The sequence below is a fragment of the Lithobates pipiens genome, unplaced genomic scaffold (assembly GCF_037356315.1).
Source record: "Lithobates pipiens isolate NorthernLeopardFrog02 unplaced genomic scaffold, aLitPip1_a1.2 Scaffold_10, whole genome shotgun sequence".
Taxonomy (NCBI): domain Eukaryota; kingdom Metazoa; phylum Chordata; class Amphibia; order Anura; family Ranidae; genus Lithobates; species Lithobates pipiens.
Genome location: NW_027507686.1, coordinates 88,777,530 through 88,798,761, shown reverse-complemented (window position 1 = coordinate 88,798,761; position 21,232 = coordinate 88,777,530).

Here is a 21,232-nt window from a genome sequence, read left to right as displayed (position 1 = left end):
AAGCCTTAATGATAGCAGTCCCAGAGAAAATGACGAGACTAATAAAATAAAATTATAAATTTAATTGGACGGACCACGGCCTGAAATACTTGGGAATAATGATTGCAACAGACTTCAATAAGATATATGAATTAAATTTTGCACCAGTATTGAAGATGGTACGTGGATGCCTGGAGAGATGGCACAGGTGAATACATTCCTGGTTTGGAAGAAATAATATAATCAAGATGAATATTTTGCCAAAACTCCTGTACCTCCTCCAGGCAATTCCAATTCTAATACCAAGGAAATTTTTTAGAACTATACAAACATTATTTATGAAATTTATCTGGGCAGATAAACAACCAAGGATACGGAGGACATTATTAACACTACCGAAGCAATACGGGGGATTGGCAACACCGGATATATATAAATATTACCAGGCAATACATCTAGGTAGATTGCTGGACTGGTGTCGACATGGAGACCAGAAAATATGGGTAAAATTAGAGCAAGCACAATGTAGGGAGCTACTACATAGAGCACCTTGGTGCTATAGAAATCTGACTTCAGATATGAAGCTACACCCTACAATAGGACCCACATTACAGATATGTTACAATCTCTTAGTTAAGAATAAGATATCGACACAGAACTCCCCTCTAGTCCCTATATTGGGTAATCCCCGATTTATACCAGGCATACAGAAAGGACCTTTTGACAAGCTGATTAATAAAGGAATATATCAAGCCTCGCATTTCATGAAAATAGGTAAATGGCCAACAATGCAGGAGATGATGGATAGAAAAGGCCCCTTTCAATTAGATTTCTGGCAGGCGGCACAACTAGGACATTTTTTAAGAACAGAGATAGCGCCAGAGTTATTAGACCGAGGCTATATGCCATTTGAGAAACTCTGTACGGAAAAGGAACCAATCACGCATGTAATTTCGAAAATGTACGCGTTACTGATTAAACCTGTAGAAAATTTTCAGTTACCCTTCTTTCGGAAGTGGGAAATAGATCTAGGAAGGACTTTCTCCGAGGAGCAGAAGAAAAATATGATACAATCTATTTTTAAAACAGCAACATGTACAAAATTACAAGAAACTAATTATAAAATTATCTCACAGTGGTACAGAACACCAGAAAAACTTCAAAAATATTTTCCTCATATATCAAATAAGTGTTGGAGGTGCCAGAAAGAAGTGGGAAATTTTCTACATATATTTTGGTCATGCCCAAAAATTGAGAAATACTGGAAGGACGTACGAGAGATTACTCAAAAATTTAGTGAAGTAGAAATACGGGAGGACCCAGCAGTATTCCTCCTGAACTTGTCAGGGACCTCAGGAAATATATGTGGGAATTCCATCCTGTGTCACTTGGTAAATACAGCCAAGTCATGTATAACACTTAGGTGGAAACAAACACAACCCCCTAGTGTGAGCATGTGGATGAAGAAAGTTGAGGAGGTGAACAGGATGGAAGACCTAATATGGACAGCTAGGAAAAGAAGGAAAACTTACTTGGAAATATGGACACCATGGAATCTTTATGTCTCCTCGGAGGAGGGAAAGAGACAGATTGATGCGATCTAGGGGGGAGGAGGGGGAGATATAGGGGAAGGAGATGAGAACATCCCCTCTCCCCCTCCTCCCCCCCTTTTTGGCTTGGGGGGGATATTTTTATTTTTTTTTGCTTCTGGGGGGAGAAAAATAAGGGTGGAAATAAAGGGGGGGGAGACGAGAAATAAGAGGATAACAATAAAACTCTGGCCTGGCTGGGAATAGTACCAACCCAGGACCAGATATAGGGCAGGTGGGACCGAGAGAGGAGTTTCTACGACGCCGTCCCCATATAATATTACCATTAACTTAGCTTTCTTTTTCTTTGAATTTATATATTATACTATAAAGGGAGTAAGAGGCTAAGGGAATAGAATGAATTGTTATGCTCTTTTTGTTTTTGTTTATTATGTATGAATATGGAAATTCGATGTATGATACTCAGACTGCTTATGTAAAATTCCATTCTTGCTTATATGAGGGAAGGGAAAAAAAAAAAAGGAAAAGATAAATAAATAAAGAAATTGTAAAAAAAAAAGAAATGTGCCTGCCTACTCACAAATAGGGATGAGCCGAACACCCCCCGGTTCGGTTCGCACCAGAACTTTCGAACGGACCCCAAATTCGTAGGAACTTTAGAACCCCATTGAAGTCTATAGGACTTGAACGTTCGAAATTAAAAGTGCTAATTTTAAAGGCTAATATGCAAGATGCTGCCCTAAAAAGGGTTTGGGGACCTGGCTCCTGCCCCAGGGGACATGGGTCAATGCCTAAAATGTTTTTAAAAATGGCCGTTTTGCCGGAGCACTGATTTTAATGACGATTAAAGTGAAAAAAAAGTGAAATATTCCTTTAAATATCGTGCCTGGGGGGTGTCTGTAGTATGCCTGTGAAGTGCCACGTGTTTCCCGTGTTTAGAACAGTCCCTGCACAAAATGACATTTAACGGAAATAACATCATTTAAAACTGCTTGCGGTTTTAATGTTATATCTGGTTCCTGCAATATGGTTGAAAATCATTGAGAAAAATGGCATGGGTATCCCTCCCTGCCCATTACCAGCCCCTTTGGGTCTTGTACGCATATTAAGGGGAACCCCATACCCATATTAATATAAGGAAATGCGTGTGGCCCCCAGGTCCTATATACTCAGAACAGCAGTATACAGGCGTTGCAAACAAGACAGGGACTGTGTAGGTTTGTTGTGTTAAGTTGAATCTGTTTGTAATTTTCAACTGGTACATTTTTAAAGTTTAGCTCCAGTCCAAAAAAAACTATTTTTGAGCTTTTTGGAAAACATAGGGAAGGGTTATCACCCCTGTATAATTTGTTTTGTCGTACATCTTTTTTCATCTCACTTGCTGTTGTCTCCTTCCGTTTGCAAGTAGGAGATGTTTGTAAGTTGGATGTTTGAAAGTAGGGGCCTGCCCTATATGCTCTGCAGAAATGGCGGAACAAGGTGTTGGTTTTGCCACAACATTGTAAGCCCTCAAAGTGACTCTTGGTGGGTGCTGGAGCGCCCTGTTGTGAACGATTATATCAAGAATTGTAATTACATGCCATTGTTGAACAGTGGTAGAAAAATTGACCTTTGGTGGTTGTGGTGCTGGTGCCACAACACTATAAGTCCTCACAGTTACTCTGGGTGGACACAGAAACGGGCCCTCCTGTGAAATATTATATCAAGAATTGTAATTACATGTCCCTGTTAAACAGGGGCAGAAAAATTGGGCCTTAGGCACTGGTGCTGGTGCCACGACACTGCAACCTCTCCCATATACTCTAGTTTTAATGCAGGAATTAGCCCTGCTGCAAAGCATTGCATCAAAAATTGTAATTAAACGCCCCTGTTAAACAGGGGCAGAAAAATTGGGCCTTAGGCACTGGGGCTGGTGCCACCACACTGCAGCCTCTCCCATATACTCTAGTTTTAGTGCAGGAATTAGCCCTGCTGCAAAGCATTGCATCAAAAATTGTAATTAAACGCCCCTGTTAAACAGGTGCAGAAAAATTGGGCCTTAGGCACTGGTGCTGGTGCCACCACACTGCAACCTCTCCCATATACTCTAGTTTTAGTGCAGGAATTAGCCCTGCTGCAAAGCATTGCATCAAAAATTGTAATTAAACGCCCCTGTTAAACAGGGGCAGAAAAATTGGGCTGATGGCATCACCCAGAACCAGGAATGTTCTTCCAACATATAGCGGAGGAGGAAGAGGATAGACAATCAACATAACAGCACAGTCACTCAGCATCAGCATAGGCAGTCTTGAAGGGATGTGATATTTCAAAAAAAATTATTCAGTTACATCAGCTTCAGGTGCTTGGTAGCTGTGGGTGATCCAAGACTGATTCATCTTGATGAAGGTCAGTCGATCAACTGATTCGGTGGACAGGCGCACCCTGTGATCGGTAAAAAAGCCACCAGCAGCACTGAAGGTGCGTTCTGAAAGAACACTGGATGCAGGACAGGCCAGTAGCTCAATTGCATACTGTGCAAGCTCTGGCCAGTGATCCATCCTCAAGACCCAGTAAGCCAGAGGATTTTCGGTGGGAAAGGTGTCCAAGTCTGACCTTGCCCCTAGGTATTCCTGCACCATGTAAATCAGACGCTGGCGATGGTTGCTGGAACCGATCATACCTTGGGGCTGCGGACTAAAAAATTGTCTGAAAGCATCGGTCAGACGGCCACCTTCTCCACTGCTCCTTCTGGCCGATGCCTCAGCAACACGTTGTCCAGGACCAGGAGTTTGTAACCTCCCAGTCTCTGGGAACACGTTGCACAGACCTTTCTGCAAGGCCTCCCGGAGATATCTCATCCTCTGCTCCCTCTGCGATGGCAAAATAAGGTCGGCAACCTTACCCTTGTACCGTGGATCAAGGCGAGTGGCCAGCCAGTAATGGTCCCTCTCCTTGATCCGAAGAATACGAGGAACCTTCCGCAGGCTTTGCAGGATCAGGGAGGCCATGCAACGTAGGTTAGCTGAGGCATTCGGTCCGGAGTCCTCTGGGTCACTAAGGACAAAATTATCCGCAGCTACCTCCTCCCAGCCATGTACAAGTCCACGGGTTTCTTGGGACTGTAAATCATCCCTACAAGCTCCATGCTGACACAATCATCCTCCTCCTCCTCTTCCTCCCCCTCATCCTCTTCTTGTGTGATGGGTGGCACAGCAGGAACACTGTCTGGATAAAGGGGGCCTTGAGAGGCAAGGAAGTCCTCCTCTTCCTGCCTCTGTTCTGCCTCAAGTGCCCTGTCCATTATTCCACGCAGCGTATGCTACAAAAGGTGGACAAGAGGTATAGTGTCACTGATGCATGCACTGTCACTGCTCACCATCCTTGTGGCCTCCTCAAATGGTGACAGGACAGTGCATGCATCCCTGATAATGCCCCACTGGCGTGGTGAGAAAAAAACAAGCTCCCCTGACCCTGTCCTGGTGCCGTAGTCGCACAGGTACTCATTGATGGCCCTCTGCTGCATGTGCAGCCGCTGCAGCATGGCCAACGTTGAGTTCCACCTGGTGGGCATGTCACATATAAGGCGGTTCTTGGGCAGGTTCAACTCCTTTTGGAGCTCAGCCAGCCGAGCACAGGCATTAAATGATCGGTGGAAATGCACACAGACACTCCTGGCCTGCTTCAGGACATCCTGTAAGCCCAGGTACCTGCCCAAGAACCGCTGCACCACCAGGTTAAGGACGTGAGTAGGGATGAGCTTCGTGTTCGAGTCGAACGTACGTTCGACTCGAACATTGGCTGTTCGGGCGTTCGGCGAAATCCGAACTCTTGGTCCGTTCGCGTCAAAATTCGTATGGCGCGCGCGGACCACAATGCACTGCGATGGCGCAGTGCATTGCTGGCTCATGATTGGCCAAGCATGCACTGTGACCCCGCATGCTTGGCCAATCGCAGCGCCAGCAGCGAGGAGAGCCATGATTGGCCACAGGCATCCTGCCTGTGGCCAATCATAGCTCAGGCTGTGTAGTGCACGCCCCACACTATATAAGGCCGCCTTTGAGGCGGCCTCGTGTAGTGTGTTGGCATCTGAAGCAGTGGGTGTTCTGTGTACCTTCAACACAGTTACACACCAATCGTTTTTGGCTGATTTCCTATCTTGCTCTTGTGTAGTGGTTATTGTCTGTGCCCTGACCGCAGTATACACCACTATATTCACCTCACCTATATAGCTAGTGATCTAGCTTTAATAATAGAGCTTGCAGTCAGTAGTGTCAGGAGATAGTGCGTGCTGTCTGCGTGCTCTGTACCCAGTACATACCGCTATAATCCACCTACATAGCTGTTCTCTATTTGGGCCCAATTGCCATCTGCAGGAGTTATTGGAAGTTGTGTGTGCTTCCAGCACAGCACAGTATACATCTGTATATACCCCTTTAACTCTGCTGTTTTCTGGTTATTGTCTGCGTGCCCTGACCGCAGTATACACCGTGATATTCACCTCACCTATATAGCTAGTGATCTAGCTTTAATAATAGAGCTTGCAGTCAGTAGTGTCAGGAGATAGTGCGTGCTGTCTGCGTGCTCTGTACCCAGTACATACCTCTATAATCCACCTACATAGCTGTTCTCTATTTGGGCCCAATTGTCATCTGCAGGAGTTATTGGAAGTTGTGTGTGCTTCCAGCACAGCACAGTATACATCTGTATATACCCCTTTAACTCTGCTGTTTTCTGGTTATTGTCTGCGTGCCCTGACCGCAGTATACACCGTGATATTCACCTCACCTATATAGCTAGTGATCTAGCTTTAATAATAAAGCTTGCAGTCAGTAGTGTCAGGAGATAGTGCGTGCTGTCTGCGTGCTCTGTACCCAGTACATACCGCTATAATCCACCTACATAGCTGTTCTCTATTTGGGCCCAATTGCCATCTGCAGGAGTTATTGGAAGTTGTGTGTGCTTCCAGCACAGCACAGTATACATCTGTATATACCCGTTTATCTCTGCTGTTCTATAAAAAAGGCATCTGCAGGAGTTAGTGGGTGTTGTGTGCCTCCAGCACAATATAAACTACCCAACTACTGTTTTACCCAACTCCCTTCAGGCCATTACCATGTCTGGAAGGCCAGCAAGGAGAGGCAGACAGGCGCAAGCCAATAAAAGAGGGCAAGCAGGCTCTGTGTCTAGAGACAACAGTGCTGGTCGTGGACGCGGTGCATTGTCATCAGCACGTGGCCATGGGACATGCTTGTCCTTCTTTTCTGCAGCTGGACATGTTGAACCGCAACATGCCAACGACTTGGTAGAGTGGATGACCAAGCCCTCTTCATCCTCCTCATCCTCTCTCACCCAGTCTCAGGGTAGTAGCAAAGCAGCTGCCAACACATCGTCTTCCCTCCTCTCAATGCCATCATCAGTGACTCCTTCCCTAGACCCACCACGTCCTCCTGAGGAGTCTCCTGAACTCTTTGAGCACAGTGTGGGGTACATGCTCCAGGAGGATGCCCAGTGTTTGGTGGGCTCTGATGATGACACTCAGCTAGAGGAAGGCAGTAGCGTGAGCGCAGAGAGAGGGGATGCTCAAGAAGGACAGCAATCTGGCAGTCATGTTCCACAAGCTGCAGCATACTGCCAGGTTTGCTACAGCGATGAAGAGGGAGGGGATGATGAGGGCACTGACTCCACGTGGGTGCCTGGAAGGAGGGAGGAGGAGGAGGAGGCACATGTCCAACGAGGCAGGATGCCCTCCGGGGGCCAGCTTAGGGGCAGCACACCGACTGAATCACACCGCAGAGCTCCGCCTGCTCAGAGCGCTTCCTCTGCGCGTTATTCTAAAAGTTCTTTGGTGTGGGCCTTTTTTGAGACGAGTGCATCAGATCGCACCGCTGCTATTTGCAACATATGTCTCAAGCGTATCTCACGTGGCCAAAACATCAGCCGCTTGGGCACCACATGCTTGACCAGACATATGTTGACCTGCCATGCAGCTCGTTGGCAAGCGTACCTCAAAGACCCACACCAAAGAACAAAGCGGACCTCTCCTTGCCCCTCATCAGCTGGCATCTCCAACCCCACTAGACCTTCAGTCCTCTCTGAAACCTGCTCTGAGAGGAATGAAGGTGTAGAATTAGGTGTGTCACAGCCAAGTGCTTCCGGGAACTCTACTAGTGGTACATCCACATCCGATTATAGCAGGCAAATGTCCCTGCCCCAGCTGCTGGACCGGCGGAAGAAGTTTACTCCCAGCCATCCACATGCCCAGCGGTTGAATGCTAGCTTGGCTAAATTGCTAGCACTTCAACTGCTGCCTTTTCAGTTGGTAGACTCGACCCCCTTCCGTGAGTTTGTACAATGTGCGGTTCCTCAGTGGCAGGTCCCCAAACGCCACTTTTTCTCACGGAAGGCGATTCCGGCTCTCTACCGGCATGTGGAAGGCAATGTCCTTGCCTCGCTAGACAGGGCGGTCAGCGGTAAGGTGCATATTACCGCTGACTCATGGTCCAGCAGGCATGGACAGGGACGTTACCTGTCTTTCACGGCCCATTGGGTCACTCTTCTGGCTGCTGGGAAGGATGCAGGACAAGGTGCAGTAGTGTTGGAGGTTGTTCCGCCACCACGCCTCCAAAATGCTACTATTGGTTGTGACACACCTCTCTCCTCCACCCCCTCCTCTTCTTCTTCCTCCATGGCCTCTTCCAGTGCTCTGTCCTCAGAACCAGCGGTGCTCCGTAGGCGTTGCAGGGGCTACGCAAGTACGCAGGCAAAACGATGCCATGCCGTGCTTGCGCTGGTTTGTTTGGGGGACAGGAGCCACACTGGGGCGGATGTTTTGTCAGCTCTGCAGGGGCAGGCCGAGAGGTGGTTGACGCCACGCCAGCTTAAGCCAGGAATGGTGGTTTGCGACAATGGCACCAACCTCCTCTCCGCCCTCCGACAGGGACAACTGACCCATGTGCCCTGTGTAGCTCACGTCCTTAACCTGGTGGTGCAGCGGTTCTTGGGCAGGTACCCCGGCTTACATGATGTCCTGAAGCAGGCCAGGAAAGTCTGTGTGCATTTCCGCCGATCATTTAATGCCTGTGCTCGGCTGGCTGAGCTCCAAAAGGAGTTGAACCTGCCCAAGAACCGCCTTATATGTGACATGCCCACCAGATGGAACTCAACATTGGCCATGCTGCAGCGGCTGCACACGCAGCAGAGGGCCATCAATGAGTACCTGTGCGACTACGGCACCAGGACAGGGTCAGGGGAGCTTGGTTTTTTCTCACCACGTCAGTGGGGCATGATCAGGGATGCATGCACTGTCCTGTCACCGTTTGAGGAGGCCACAAGGATGGTGAGCAGTGACAGTGCATGCATCAGTGACACTGTACCTCTTGTCCACCTCTTGGAGCATACGCTGCGTGGAATAATGGACAGGGCACTTGAGGCAGAACAGAGGCAGGAAGAGGAGGACTTCCTTGCCTCTCAAGGCCCCCTTTATCCAGACAGTGTTCCTGCTGTGCCACCCATCACACAGGAAGAGGGTGAGGAGGAGGAAGAGGAGGAGGAGGATGATTGTGTCAGCATGGAGGTGGAGGCTGGCACTCAGCATCAGCAGCAGCAGTCTTATAGGGATGATTTACAGTCCCAAGAAACACGTGGACTTGTACGTGGCTGGGAGGAGGTAGCTGCGGATCATGTTGTCCTTAGTGACCCAGAGGACTCCGGACCGAATGCCTCAGCTAACCTACGCTGCATGGCCTCCCTGATCCTGCAAAGGCTGCGGAAGGATCCTCGTATTCTTCGGATCAAGGAGAGGGACCATTACTGGCTGGCCACTCTCCTTGATCCACGGTACAAGGGTAAGGTTGCCGACCTTATCTTGCCATCGCAGAGGGAGCAGAGGATGAGACATCTCCGGGAGGCCTTGCAGAAAGCTCTGTGCAACGCGTTCCCAGAGACTGGGAGGTCACAAACTCCTGGTCCTGGACAACGTGTTGCTGAGGCATCAGTCAGAAGGAGCGGTGGAGAAGGTGGCCGTCTGACTGATGCTTTCAGACAATTTTTTAGTCCGCAGCCCCAAGGTATGATTGGTTCCAGCACCCATCGCCAGCGTCTAATTTACATGGTGCAGGAATACCTAGGGGCAAGGTCAGACTTGGACACCTTTCCCACCGAAAATCCTCTGGCTTACTGGGTCTTGAGGATGGATCACTGGCCAGAGCTTGCACAGTATGCAATTGAGCTACTGGCCTGTCCTGCATCCAGCGTTCTTTCGGAACGCACCTTCAGTGCTGCTGGTGGCTTTGTTACCGATCACAGGGTGCGCCTGTCCACCGAATCAGTTGATCGACTGACCTTCATCAAGATGAATCAGTCTTGGATCACCCACAGCTACCAAGCACCTGAAGCTGATGTAACCGAATAATTTTTTTTGAAATATCACATCCCTTCAAGACTGCCTATGCTGATGCTGAGTGACTGTCCTGTTATGGTGATTGTCTATCCTCTTCCTCCTCCGCTGATATGTTGGAAGAACATTTTTGGTTCTGGGTGATGCCAGCAGCCCAATTTTTCTGCCCCTGTTTAACAGGGGCGTTTAAGTACAATTTTTGATGCAATGCTTTGCAGCAGGGCTAATTCCTGCAATAAAACTAGAGTATATGGCAGAGGTTGCAGTGTGATGGCACCAGCACCAGTGCCTAAGGCCCAATTTTTCTGCCCCTGTTTAACAGGGGCGTTTAAGTACAATTTTTGATGCAATGCTTTGCAGCAGGGCTAATTCCTGCAATAAAACTAGAGTATATGGCAGAGGTTGCAGTGTGATGGCACTAGCACCAGTGCCTAAGTCCCAATTTTTCTGCCCCTGTTTAACAGGGGCGTTTAAGTACAATTTTTGATGCAATGCTTTGCAGCAGGGCTAATTCCTGCAATAAAACTAGAGTATATGGCAGAGGTTGCAGTGTGATGGCACCAGCACCAGTGCCTAAGGCCCAATTTTTCTGCCCCTGTTTAACAGGGGCGTTTAAGTACAATTTTTGATGCAATGCTTTGCAGCAGGGCTAATTCCTGCAATAAAACTAGAGTATATGGCAGAGGTTGCAGTGTGATGGCACCAGTGCCTAAGGCCCAATTTTTCTGCCCCTGTTTAACAGGGGCGTTTAAGTACAATTTTTGATGCAATGCTTTGCAGCAGGGCTAATTCCTGCAATAAAACTAGAGTATATGGCAGAGGTTGCAGTGTGATGGCACCAGTGCCTAAGGCCCAATTTTTCTGCCCCTGTTTAACAGGGACATGTAATTACAATTCTTGATATAATATTTCACAGGAGGGCCCCTTCCTGTGCCCACCCAGAGTAACGGTGAGGACTTATAGTGTTGTGGCACCAGCACCACAACCACCAAAGGTCAATTTTTCTACCACTGTTCAACAATGGCATGTAATTACAATTCTTGATATAATCGTTCACAGCAGGGCGCTCCAGCGCCCACCAAGAGTCACTTTGAGGGCTTACAATGTTGTGGCAAAACCAACACCTTGTTCCGCCATTTCTGCAGAGCATATAGCCCCTACTTTCAAACATCCAACTTACAAACATCTCCTACTTGCAAACGCAAGGAGACAGCAGAAAGTGAGATGAAAAAAGATGACAAAGACGACAAAACAAATTATACAGGGGTGATAACCCTTCCCTATGTTTTCCAAAAAGCTTAAAAATAGTTTTTTTGACTGGAGCTACACTTTAAAAATGTGCCAGTTGAAAATTACAAACAGATTCAACTTAACACAACAAACCTACACAGTCCCTGTCTTGTTTGCACCGCCTGTATACTGCTGTTCTGAGTATATAGGGCCTGGGGGCCACACGCATTTCCTTTTTTTAATATGGGTACAGGGTTCTCCTTAATATGCGTACAAGACCCAAATAGGCTGGTAATGGGCAGGGAGGGCTACCCATGCCATTTTTCTCAATGATTTTCAACCATATTGCAGGAACCAGATATAACATTAAAACCGCAAGCAGTTTTAAATGGTGTTATTTACGTTTAATGTCATTTTGTGCAGGGACTGTTCTAAACACGGGAAACACGTGGCACTTCACAGGCATACTACAGACACCCCCCAGGCACCATATTTAAAGGAATATTTCACTTTTTTTTTCTCTTTAATCTTCATTAAAATCAGTGCTCCCGCCAAAACGGCCGTTTTTAAAACTTTATTTTGCATTGACCCATGTCCCCTGAGGCAGGAGTCAGGTCCCCAAACCCTTTTTAGGACAATATCTTGCATATTAGCCGTTAAAATTAGCACTTTCCATTTCGAACGTTCGAGTCCCATAGACTTCAATGGGGTTCTAACGTTCGTAACGAACGTGGGGTCCGTTCGAAAGTTCTGGTGCGAACCGAACCGGGGGGTGTTCGGCTCATCCCTAGACGTGAGCTACACAGGGCACATGGGTCAGTTGTCCCTGTCGGAGGGCGGAGAGGAGGTTGGTGCCATTGTCGCAAACCACCATTCCTGGCTTAAGCTGGCGTGGCGTCAACCACCTCTCGGCCTGCCCCTGCAGAGTTGACAAAACATCCGCCCCAGTGTGGCTCCTGTCCCCCAAACAAACCAGCGCAAGCACGACATGGCATCGTTTTGCCTGCGTACTTGTTTAGCCCCTGGAACGCCTACGGAGCACCGCTGGTTCTGAGGACAGAGCACTGGAAGAGGCCATGGAGGAAGAAGAAGAGGAGGGGGTGGAGGAGAGAGGTGTGTCACAACCAACAGTAGCATTTTTGAGGCGTGGTGGCGGAACAACCTCCAACACTACTGCACCTTGTCCTGCATCCTTCCCAGCTGCCAGAAGAGGGACCCAATGGGCCGTGAAAGACAGGTAACGTCCCTGTCCATGCCTGCTGGACCATGAGTCAGCGGTAATATGCACCTTACCGCTGACCGCCCTGTCCAGCGAGGCAAGGACATTGCCTTCCACATGCCGGTAGAGAGCCGGAATCGCCTTCCGTGAGAAAAAGTGGCGTTTGGGGACCTGCCACTGAGGAACCGCACATTGTACAAACTCACGGAAGGGGGCCGAGTCTATCAACTGAAAAGGCAGCAGTTGAAGTGCTAGCAAGTTAGCCAAGCTAGCATTCAACCGCTGGGCATGTGGATGGCTGGGAGTGAACTTCTTTCGCCGGTCCAGCAGCTGGGGCAGGGACATTTGCCTGCTATAATCGGACGTGGGTGTACTGCTAGCAGAGTGCCCGCAAGTACTTGGCTGTGACACACCTAATTCTACACCTTCATTCCTCTCAGAGCAGGTTTCAGAGAGGACTGAAGGTCTAGTGGGGTTGGAGATGCAAGCTGATGCGGAGCAAGGAGAGGTCCACTTTGTTCTTTGGTGTGGGTCTTTGAGGTACGCTTGCCAACGAGCTACATGGCAGGTCAACATATGTCTGGTCAAGCATGTGGTGCCCAAGCGGCTAATGTTTTGGCCACGCGAGATATGCTTGAGACATATGTTACAAATAGCAGCGGTGCGATCTGATGCACTCGTCTCAAAAAAGGCCCACACCAAAGAACTTTTAGAATAACGCGCAGAGGCAGCGCCCTGCACAGGCGGAGCTCTGCGGTGTGATTAAGTAGGTGTGCTGCCCCTAAGCATCCTGCCTCGTTGGACATGTGCCTCCTCCTCCTCCTCTCTCCTACCAGGCACCCACGTGGAGTCAGTGCCCTCATCATCGCTTCCCTCTTCATCGCTGGAGCAAACCTGGCAGGATGCTGCAGCTTGTGGAACATGACTGCCAGATTGCTGTCCTTCTTGAGCATCCCCTCTCTCTGCATTCACGCTACTGCCTTCCTCTAGCTGAGTATCATCATCAGAGCCTACAAAACACTGGGCATCCTCCTGGTGCATGTACCCAACACTGTGCTCAAAGAGTTCAGGAGACTCCTCAGGAGGACGTGGTGGGTCTAGGGAAGGAGTCACTGATGATGACATTGAGAGGAGGGAAGACGATGCGTTGGCAGCTGCTTTGCTAGTACCCTGAGACTGGGTAAGAGAGAATGAGAAGGATGAAGAGGGCTTGGTCATCCACTCTACCAAGTCGTTGGCATGTTGCAGCTCAACATGTCCAGCTGTCGAAAAGAAGGACAAGCGTGGCCACGTGCTGATGATGACGATGCACCGCGTCCACGACCAGCACTGTTGTCTCTAGACACAGAGCCTGCTTGCCCTCTTTTATCGGCTCGCGCCTCTCCTTGCTGGCCTTCCAGACATGGTAATCGCCTGAAGGGAGTTGGGAAAAACAGCAATTGGGTAGTGTATATTGTGCTGGAGGCACACACAACTTCCAATAACTCCTGCAGATGGCAGATGGCTTAAATAGAGAAGAGCTATGTAGGTGGATATAGCGGTGTATACTGGGTTCAGAGCACGCAGACAGCACGCACAAGCTCCTACCGCTGACTGCAAGCTCTATTTAAAACGAGCAAGATAGTTTGCTATATAGGTGGATATAGCGGTGTGTACTGGGTTCAGAGCACGCAGACAGCACACACAAGCTCCTACCGCTGACTGCAAGCTCTATTTAAAACGAGCAAGATAGTTTGCTATATAGGTGGATATAGCGGTGTGTACTGGGTTCAGAGCACGCAGACAGCACGCACAAGCTCCTACCACTGACTGCAAGCTCTATTTAAAACGAGCAAGATAGTTTGCTATATAGGTGGATATAGCGGTGTATACTGGGTTCAGAGCACGCAGACAGCACGCACAAGCTCCTACCGCTGACTGCAAGCTCTATTTAAAACGAGCAAGATAATTTGCTATATAGTTGGATATAGCGGTGCGTCCTAGGTTCAGAGCATGCAGACAGCACGCACAAGCTCCTACCGCTGACTGCAAGCTCTATTTAAAACGAGCAAGATAGTTTGCTATATAGGTGGATATAGCGGTGTGTACTGGGTTCAGAGCACGCAGACAGCACGCACAAGCTCCTACCGCTGACTGCAAGCTCTATTTAAAACGAGCAAGATAGTTTGCTATATAGGTGGATATAGCGGTGTGTACTGGGTTCAGAGCACGCAGACAGCACGCACAAGCTCCTACCGCTGACTGCAAGCTCTATTTAAAACGAGCAAGATAGTTTGCTATATAGGTGGATATAGCGGTGTGTACTGGGTTCAGAGCACGCAGACAGCACGCACAAGCTCCTACCGCTGACTGCAAGCTCTATTTAAAATGAGCAAGATAGTTTGCTATATAGGTGGATATAGCGGTGTATACTGGGTTCAGAGCACGCAGACAGCACGCACAAGCTCCTACCACTGACTGTAAGCTCTATTTAAAACGAACAAGATAGTTTGCTATATAGGTGGATATAGCGGTGTGTATTGGGTTCAGAGCACGCAGACAGCATGCACAAGCTCCTAACACTGACTGCAAGCTCTATTATAAAAGATAGATATATCGCTAGCTATATAGGTGAATATAGCGGTGTATACTGCGGTCAGGGCACGCAGACAACAACCACTACAGAAGAGCAAGAACGAAAAATCGGCCGATAACGATCGGTGTATACTGTGTTGAAGGTACACAGAACACCCACTAACTGCTTCAGACGCCAACACACTACACAAGGCCGCCGCACTGGCGGCCTTATATAGTGTGGGGCGTGTACTACACAGCCTGAGCTATGATTGGCCACAGGCATCCTGCCTGTGGCCAATCATGGCTCTCCTCGCTGCCAGCGCTGTGATTGGCCAAGCATGCGGGGTCACAGTGCATGCTTGGCCAATTATGAGCCAGCAATGCACTGTGCCATCGCAGTGCATTGTGGGCCATGATCGCCACACGAATTTGGCTCGAACGGCCCTTAACGTTCGGAATTCGCAGAACGGGCAAACAGCCGATGTTCGAGTCGAACATATGTTCGACTCGAACACGAAGCTCATCCCTACTCACAAACAAACTGTCATAAGAAAATAAAGAGGAAGGCAACGCTTGAGAAATTGGTGAAATTTGTGAAGCCTTTTTACCGCAGGGCAGACATCAACTATTTAAGTCAAAATTGGGAGCCCGAGGAGTCCATATACAATCTGCTCCAGGACTCCCAGAGATCAGGAACAGCAGCAGATGACATCTATGTACTCAGGCTGTGGTCATATAATAGCCTGGGACTTTTGTCAGACCAGACTGATCCCAGACCATCACTCTCTTGTCTTCCTAATGCCGCGTACACACGAGCGGACTGTATGGCCTACTTAGTCCGTCATACAATCCGACGGACAGTCCGTCATACTTTCCACTGAACGGACTTGACCACACACGGATAGCCAAATAGTCAGACGAAAACTTGCGCGATGACGTACAGCACGTACGACGGGACTAGAAATAGGAAGTCCAAGACACAGCAAAGCACCCTTTGGGTTCCTTCTGCTGACTTTGCGTTAGTAGAAGTTTGGTTAGAGACGATTCACGCTTTTCAGACTTCAGCTTAATTTGTCAGTTTTCTGCGGCGCAGTCTACCTGTGAGGTTTGTATCTGTCTTTCGGTACGCGTGGATCAGTTGGTACCTGTTGTTAGGCGCTTCTGGTCCGCTCGTTTCTGGTTTTCAGGTCGTTCTTCTAGGTCTGGCTGTTCTTCAGTGCGTTCAGTTAAGCTTGTTTGACCAGCCGACCGTTTCAAAGCCATGGAGAGTGGACGTACTCGGGAACGAGTTCGTGCTATATTGGGGCTTGGTGTTGGGGTTAATACTTTGACCCGAGCCCAGTCTGTGAACAGGGTGAGGAGGAGTTCATGGACAAAGAATTGGTTGCGCCAGCGTGACCAATTCTCGCATATGCCTTTACTCCGTGAGATCCGTGAGAATAATCCTGATGATTTCAGGAATTATCTCAGGATGACGGACCCCGTTTTTCACCGTCTGCTGGCTTTGCTGACCCCTTATATCAGCAGGCAGGATACCTGCATGCGGCAAGCCATCACTCCGGAGCAGAGGCTCATCACCACGTTGTGCTACTTGGCGACAGGGAGAAGCCTTCAGGACCTCAAGTTCTCTACAGGCATCTCCCTCCAGGCTCTGGGGATCATTATTCCAGAGACCTGTTCTGCCATTATTCGGGTCCTGCAGAAGGAATATATGAAGGTAAGTTTGTTCTTTTAATATTGCATTATATGCATTGTATGTTTGTATTAATTTCATCATGACTTTTAATATCCATGACAGGAATATGCTGTGAATGTCCCCTTTATATGAATGCATGCAATTTTTTTTTTTTTTTATGTATTTTTTTTTTTTGTGTCATTTTTTTTTATAGCTTTTACCTTTTTGTGTCCCACGTGCATATTTGCTTTCACTAACGTCCCTAGCATGCAATCCTGGGCCCCTATACACCCACAGCCGAGACTGTTTTTCTCTAATTCATATTGTCAGCTCCATTGTACTGTTTTACTGCCCCACACCCTTTGTATACTCTTTGTATACACCCTTTGTGTGTATGTATATATATATATATATATATATATATATATATATATATATATATATATGGATTGTATACTCATTAATTAGTCCCCCACCCCACTCAAATTGATTGCAGGGATTGTATACTCATTAATTAGTCCCCCATCCCACTCAAATTGGTTGCTGGGATTGTATACTCATTAATTAGGCCCCCACCCCACTCAAATTGGTTGCAGGGATTGTATACTCATTAATTAGTCCCCCACCCCACTCAAATTGGTTGCAGGGATTGTATACTCATTAATTAGGCCCCCACCCCACTCAAATTGGTTGCAGGGATTGTATACTCATTAATTAGTCCCCCACCCCACTCAAATTGGTTGCAGGGATTGTATACTCATTAATTAGGCCCCACCTCACTCAAATTGGTTGCAGGGATTGTATACTCATTAATTAGTCCCCCACCCCACTCAAATTGGTTGCAGGGATTGTATACTCATTAATTAGGCCCCCACCCCACTCAAATTGGTTGCAGGGATTGTATACTCATTAATTAGGCCCCCACCCCACTCAAATTGTTTGCAGGGATTGTATGCTCATTAATTAGGCCCCCACCCCACTCAAATTGGTTGCAGGGATTGTATACTCATTAATTAGGCCCCCACCCCACTCACCCACCTAATTTATGTCCCCTGGTCCATCAGAGGGCTGAGTAATCTGTGAATTGGGCCGTCTATTTTTTTTTTTTGCAGAAAAACATTTTCAATATTTCTGTTTAACTGTTGTTCCAAAATGTTTTTGAGTTTTATTTGTTATGAATTGTTTTGATTTAATGACTAATTATTTTTTTTTTCCTGTGTTTGACTCCCCAGTTTCCTTCCACGCCACAGGAATGGCAGACTGTGGCTTCCCAATTCGCTGCCCGTTGGGACTTTCCCAACTGTGGAGGGGCGATCGATGGGAAACATGTGAGGATTGTGCCCCCACCCCATTCGGGGTCCTACTATTGGAATTATAAGGGGTTCCATAGTGTGGTGTTAATGGCGGTGGTGTCAGCACAATGTGACTTTCTGTATGTGGATGTGGGGAAGAACGGCCGGATGTCTGACGGAGGAGTGTTTAGGCAGACCGAGTTCTGCCACCGTCTCATCACTGGTGGCCTGGACTTGCCACCAGATGCCGATAATGTGGAGGGTCTACCTTTTGTTTTTATTGCTGATGAAGCGTTCGGTCTGAGTGACCATTTGATGAAACCCTTCCCCCAAAGGACCCTCACCCCGGAGAGGAGTGTTTTTAATTACCGGCTGGCCAGAGCAAGAAGGGTTGTGGAGAATGCCTTTGGTATTATGGCCAGCCGGTTCCGTCTGTTTATGACAGCAATAAACTTGGCAGAGTACAAACTGAACTATGTAATTCTTTGCTGCTGCATTTTGCACAATTTTTTACGCAAACTTTCTGGAAACCAGTACCTGAGGCCGGACTAATATTACCTGAACTCACAGGGCTGGATCATGCCCATCCTGGCTTAGCCCCCCAAACAGCACGTGAGGTGCGTGACCGGTATGTCACCTATTTTAATGGTAGGGGGGCTATTCCAATGCCAGCTGACCAATAAAAATTTATTTTTGTTTAAATATGTATTGTCTGATCAAATTTTTAAGTTTGGTTCTTGTTTGCTTTTCACGGTGCTTGTCTCCTACATTCTCCTAATTCAGGGATATGCAATTGGCCGACCTCCAGCTGGTGCAAAACCACAAGTCAATCATGCCTCTGGGTCTCATGTTTGTGGCTGTCAGTCTTGCTATGCTTCATGGGACTTGTAGTTCTGCAACAGCTGGATTTCCACTAATTGCATATTCCTGTCCTAGTGCATTTGTATTGCAAAGTGGTTTTTGCCAATAGTAAATAAGGCCCTTTGTGACAGACAACACAAAATGACTTCCCAAACTGGTATTGAGTATTGAAAGAAGTAGACACACACACACACACATCTTTTTTTTTTAATTTTTAATAGTGCACATTCCAACCAGTGCCTCTTTTTTAGATATTTTTCTTTTTGTTTTGTTTTGTTTTTGTAAACATTTTTTTTTTTAAACATATAAATATATAAATATATATATATATATATATAATAAAATAAAATAAATACATCAAATCGAATTTTTAACTATTTATAGAAAACAAGGGGTAAAGCCAAATTTTGAAGATGCACACCAAAAATTGGTAATGTCAACATGTGCTATCTACCATCATGAGTGATCAATGGACGTGTTTGGTGGGTGCAATCCCTTCCTCTCACATACTAGAATGAGGAAGGGTTTGCAAACACAAAATGCGTACATTGCGATCCTCTGATGGCACATAGCACATGTTGACACACCGTGTGCATCTTCAAAATTTGGCCTCTAAAAACAATGTTATAAAAACATTAAAAACTTTTTTACAAGGAAATGAAGAACATGATCTTTCATTTTAGGGAAAAGGGGCTTAGATTCTCCCTAAAACATCGATCATGTTCTTCATTTCCTGCATCATAGTGTCCAGTTCTCGTTGCATGTTTTGCATCTTGTTCTGCATTTCATCAATCTTTCCATTCCAGGCCATGATCTGACCAATCAGTCTCTGGGCACTGTCAGAGGAAAATGGCTCCACGGCTTGCCCTTCCACAACCAGATCATCACCTAAAAACATGTGTAGATAAAAAAATTTGTTAAAATATACAGCCATTAATTGTTTACCTTAAGCTGGGTTGTCAGACACTCACTTTGTGGGGTGCGTATCTCCACCACCTCTTCCTCCTCCACATCTAGCCCTGGGCTGGGCTGCTCCATCTCTGACACTGGGCTGGGCTGCTCCATCTCTGACACTGGGCTGGGCTGCTCCATCTCGGACACTGGGCTTGGGCTAACTGCCCAATCAGGCTGGTGAGGTCGGGGGGTCCTGGGCTGCTCCGCCTCTTGTCTGAGTCTTTGTTCCCCTATGAGAATGAAAAAAACAAAAAAAAAGGTATACTTTTAAGCATACTGATATTTGAGTTCAGAAATTGGAATATGAAACATTGGTTTGAAGTGGTGTACAATTATTAGCTGGTTATTACAAGATCCTAGTTTAATACATCATTAAAATGACATTTTTTTAGTTAGGCTGTGTTCAGACTGCTGCGATGTGCGAACGCTGCAAATCTACTGTGGTTTCACGCATCGCATGCCTCCCGGAGGCAGTTCACACTGCTCTATGTGACCTGCTGGGAGTGTCAGTGTAAAGTTTTATTGACACCTCCAAATTATTTCTCATATCACAGTGCAATCTTTAAACTCGGACAGGAATCGGACCACATGGTGTGAACACCCATGTGATCCGATTCTGCTGTGGACTAAAAAAAGAGCCATGTACAAGTTTGGGCCGGATGCGATGCGAATTCAGCCATACTATATGTATGGCTGAAATCGCATCACACAGAGATCACATGTGATTTGCACTGCAGTGCGGTGCAAATCACATTCGATCTCGTACATTGCAGCAATGTGAACCTAGCCTTTAACCAAACTGCGATACTTTATATCTTTTGTCCAAGTTTCATAGACGGACACACTCGAATCATCCCCTGGAGTACCTGTGTGTGATTATGTCAAAAAATGTTCTATGATGTCCCAAACTACACTAAATGATTCCCAGTCCAGATGTTGAACCAGCATTTTATCTACCTATCTACCTATCTATCTATCTATCTATCTATCTATCTATCTATCTATCTATCTATCTATCTATCTATCTATCTATCTATCTGTCTATCTTTTTTATTTTTATTTAGACTACATTACACTGAATACATTTATGAAACAGCTGCAGCTATAAAGACATGTACACAAAAATATCCTAAACTGAGTGTGACAATTCCGTTTATCATGAACAATACAAAAAAAAATAATAACTAATTAAAATCTAATCCAACACCAGATAAATTTACACCATATACAAATTCATGCTATTTACGTCCACATATACGAACGAGCATATTCGCTCATTACATGAACTATTAACCACACGAACGATCAAATTCACCAGATTTACAAATATATCGTATACACCTATACGAACGATTATGTCCGACCGTCACGATAAGCGCAGAGTACTCACTTTTTTTCAGGGCCTTTTTGATTCTCCTGTATTGGTCCGGCTCCCTGGATTTGATGTCGGACCATCGTTTCCGGAGCTGATCTTTGGCTCTTCGGACCCCAAATTTGCTTTCCAAAGTGCTCACAACTATATTCATGATGCCATTTTTTCTG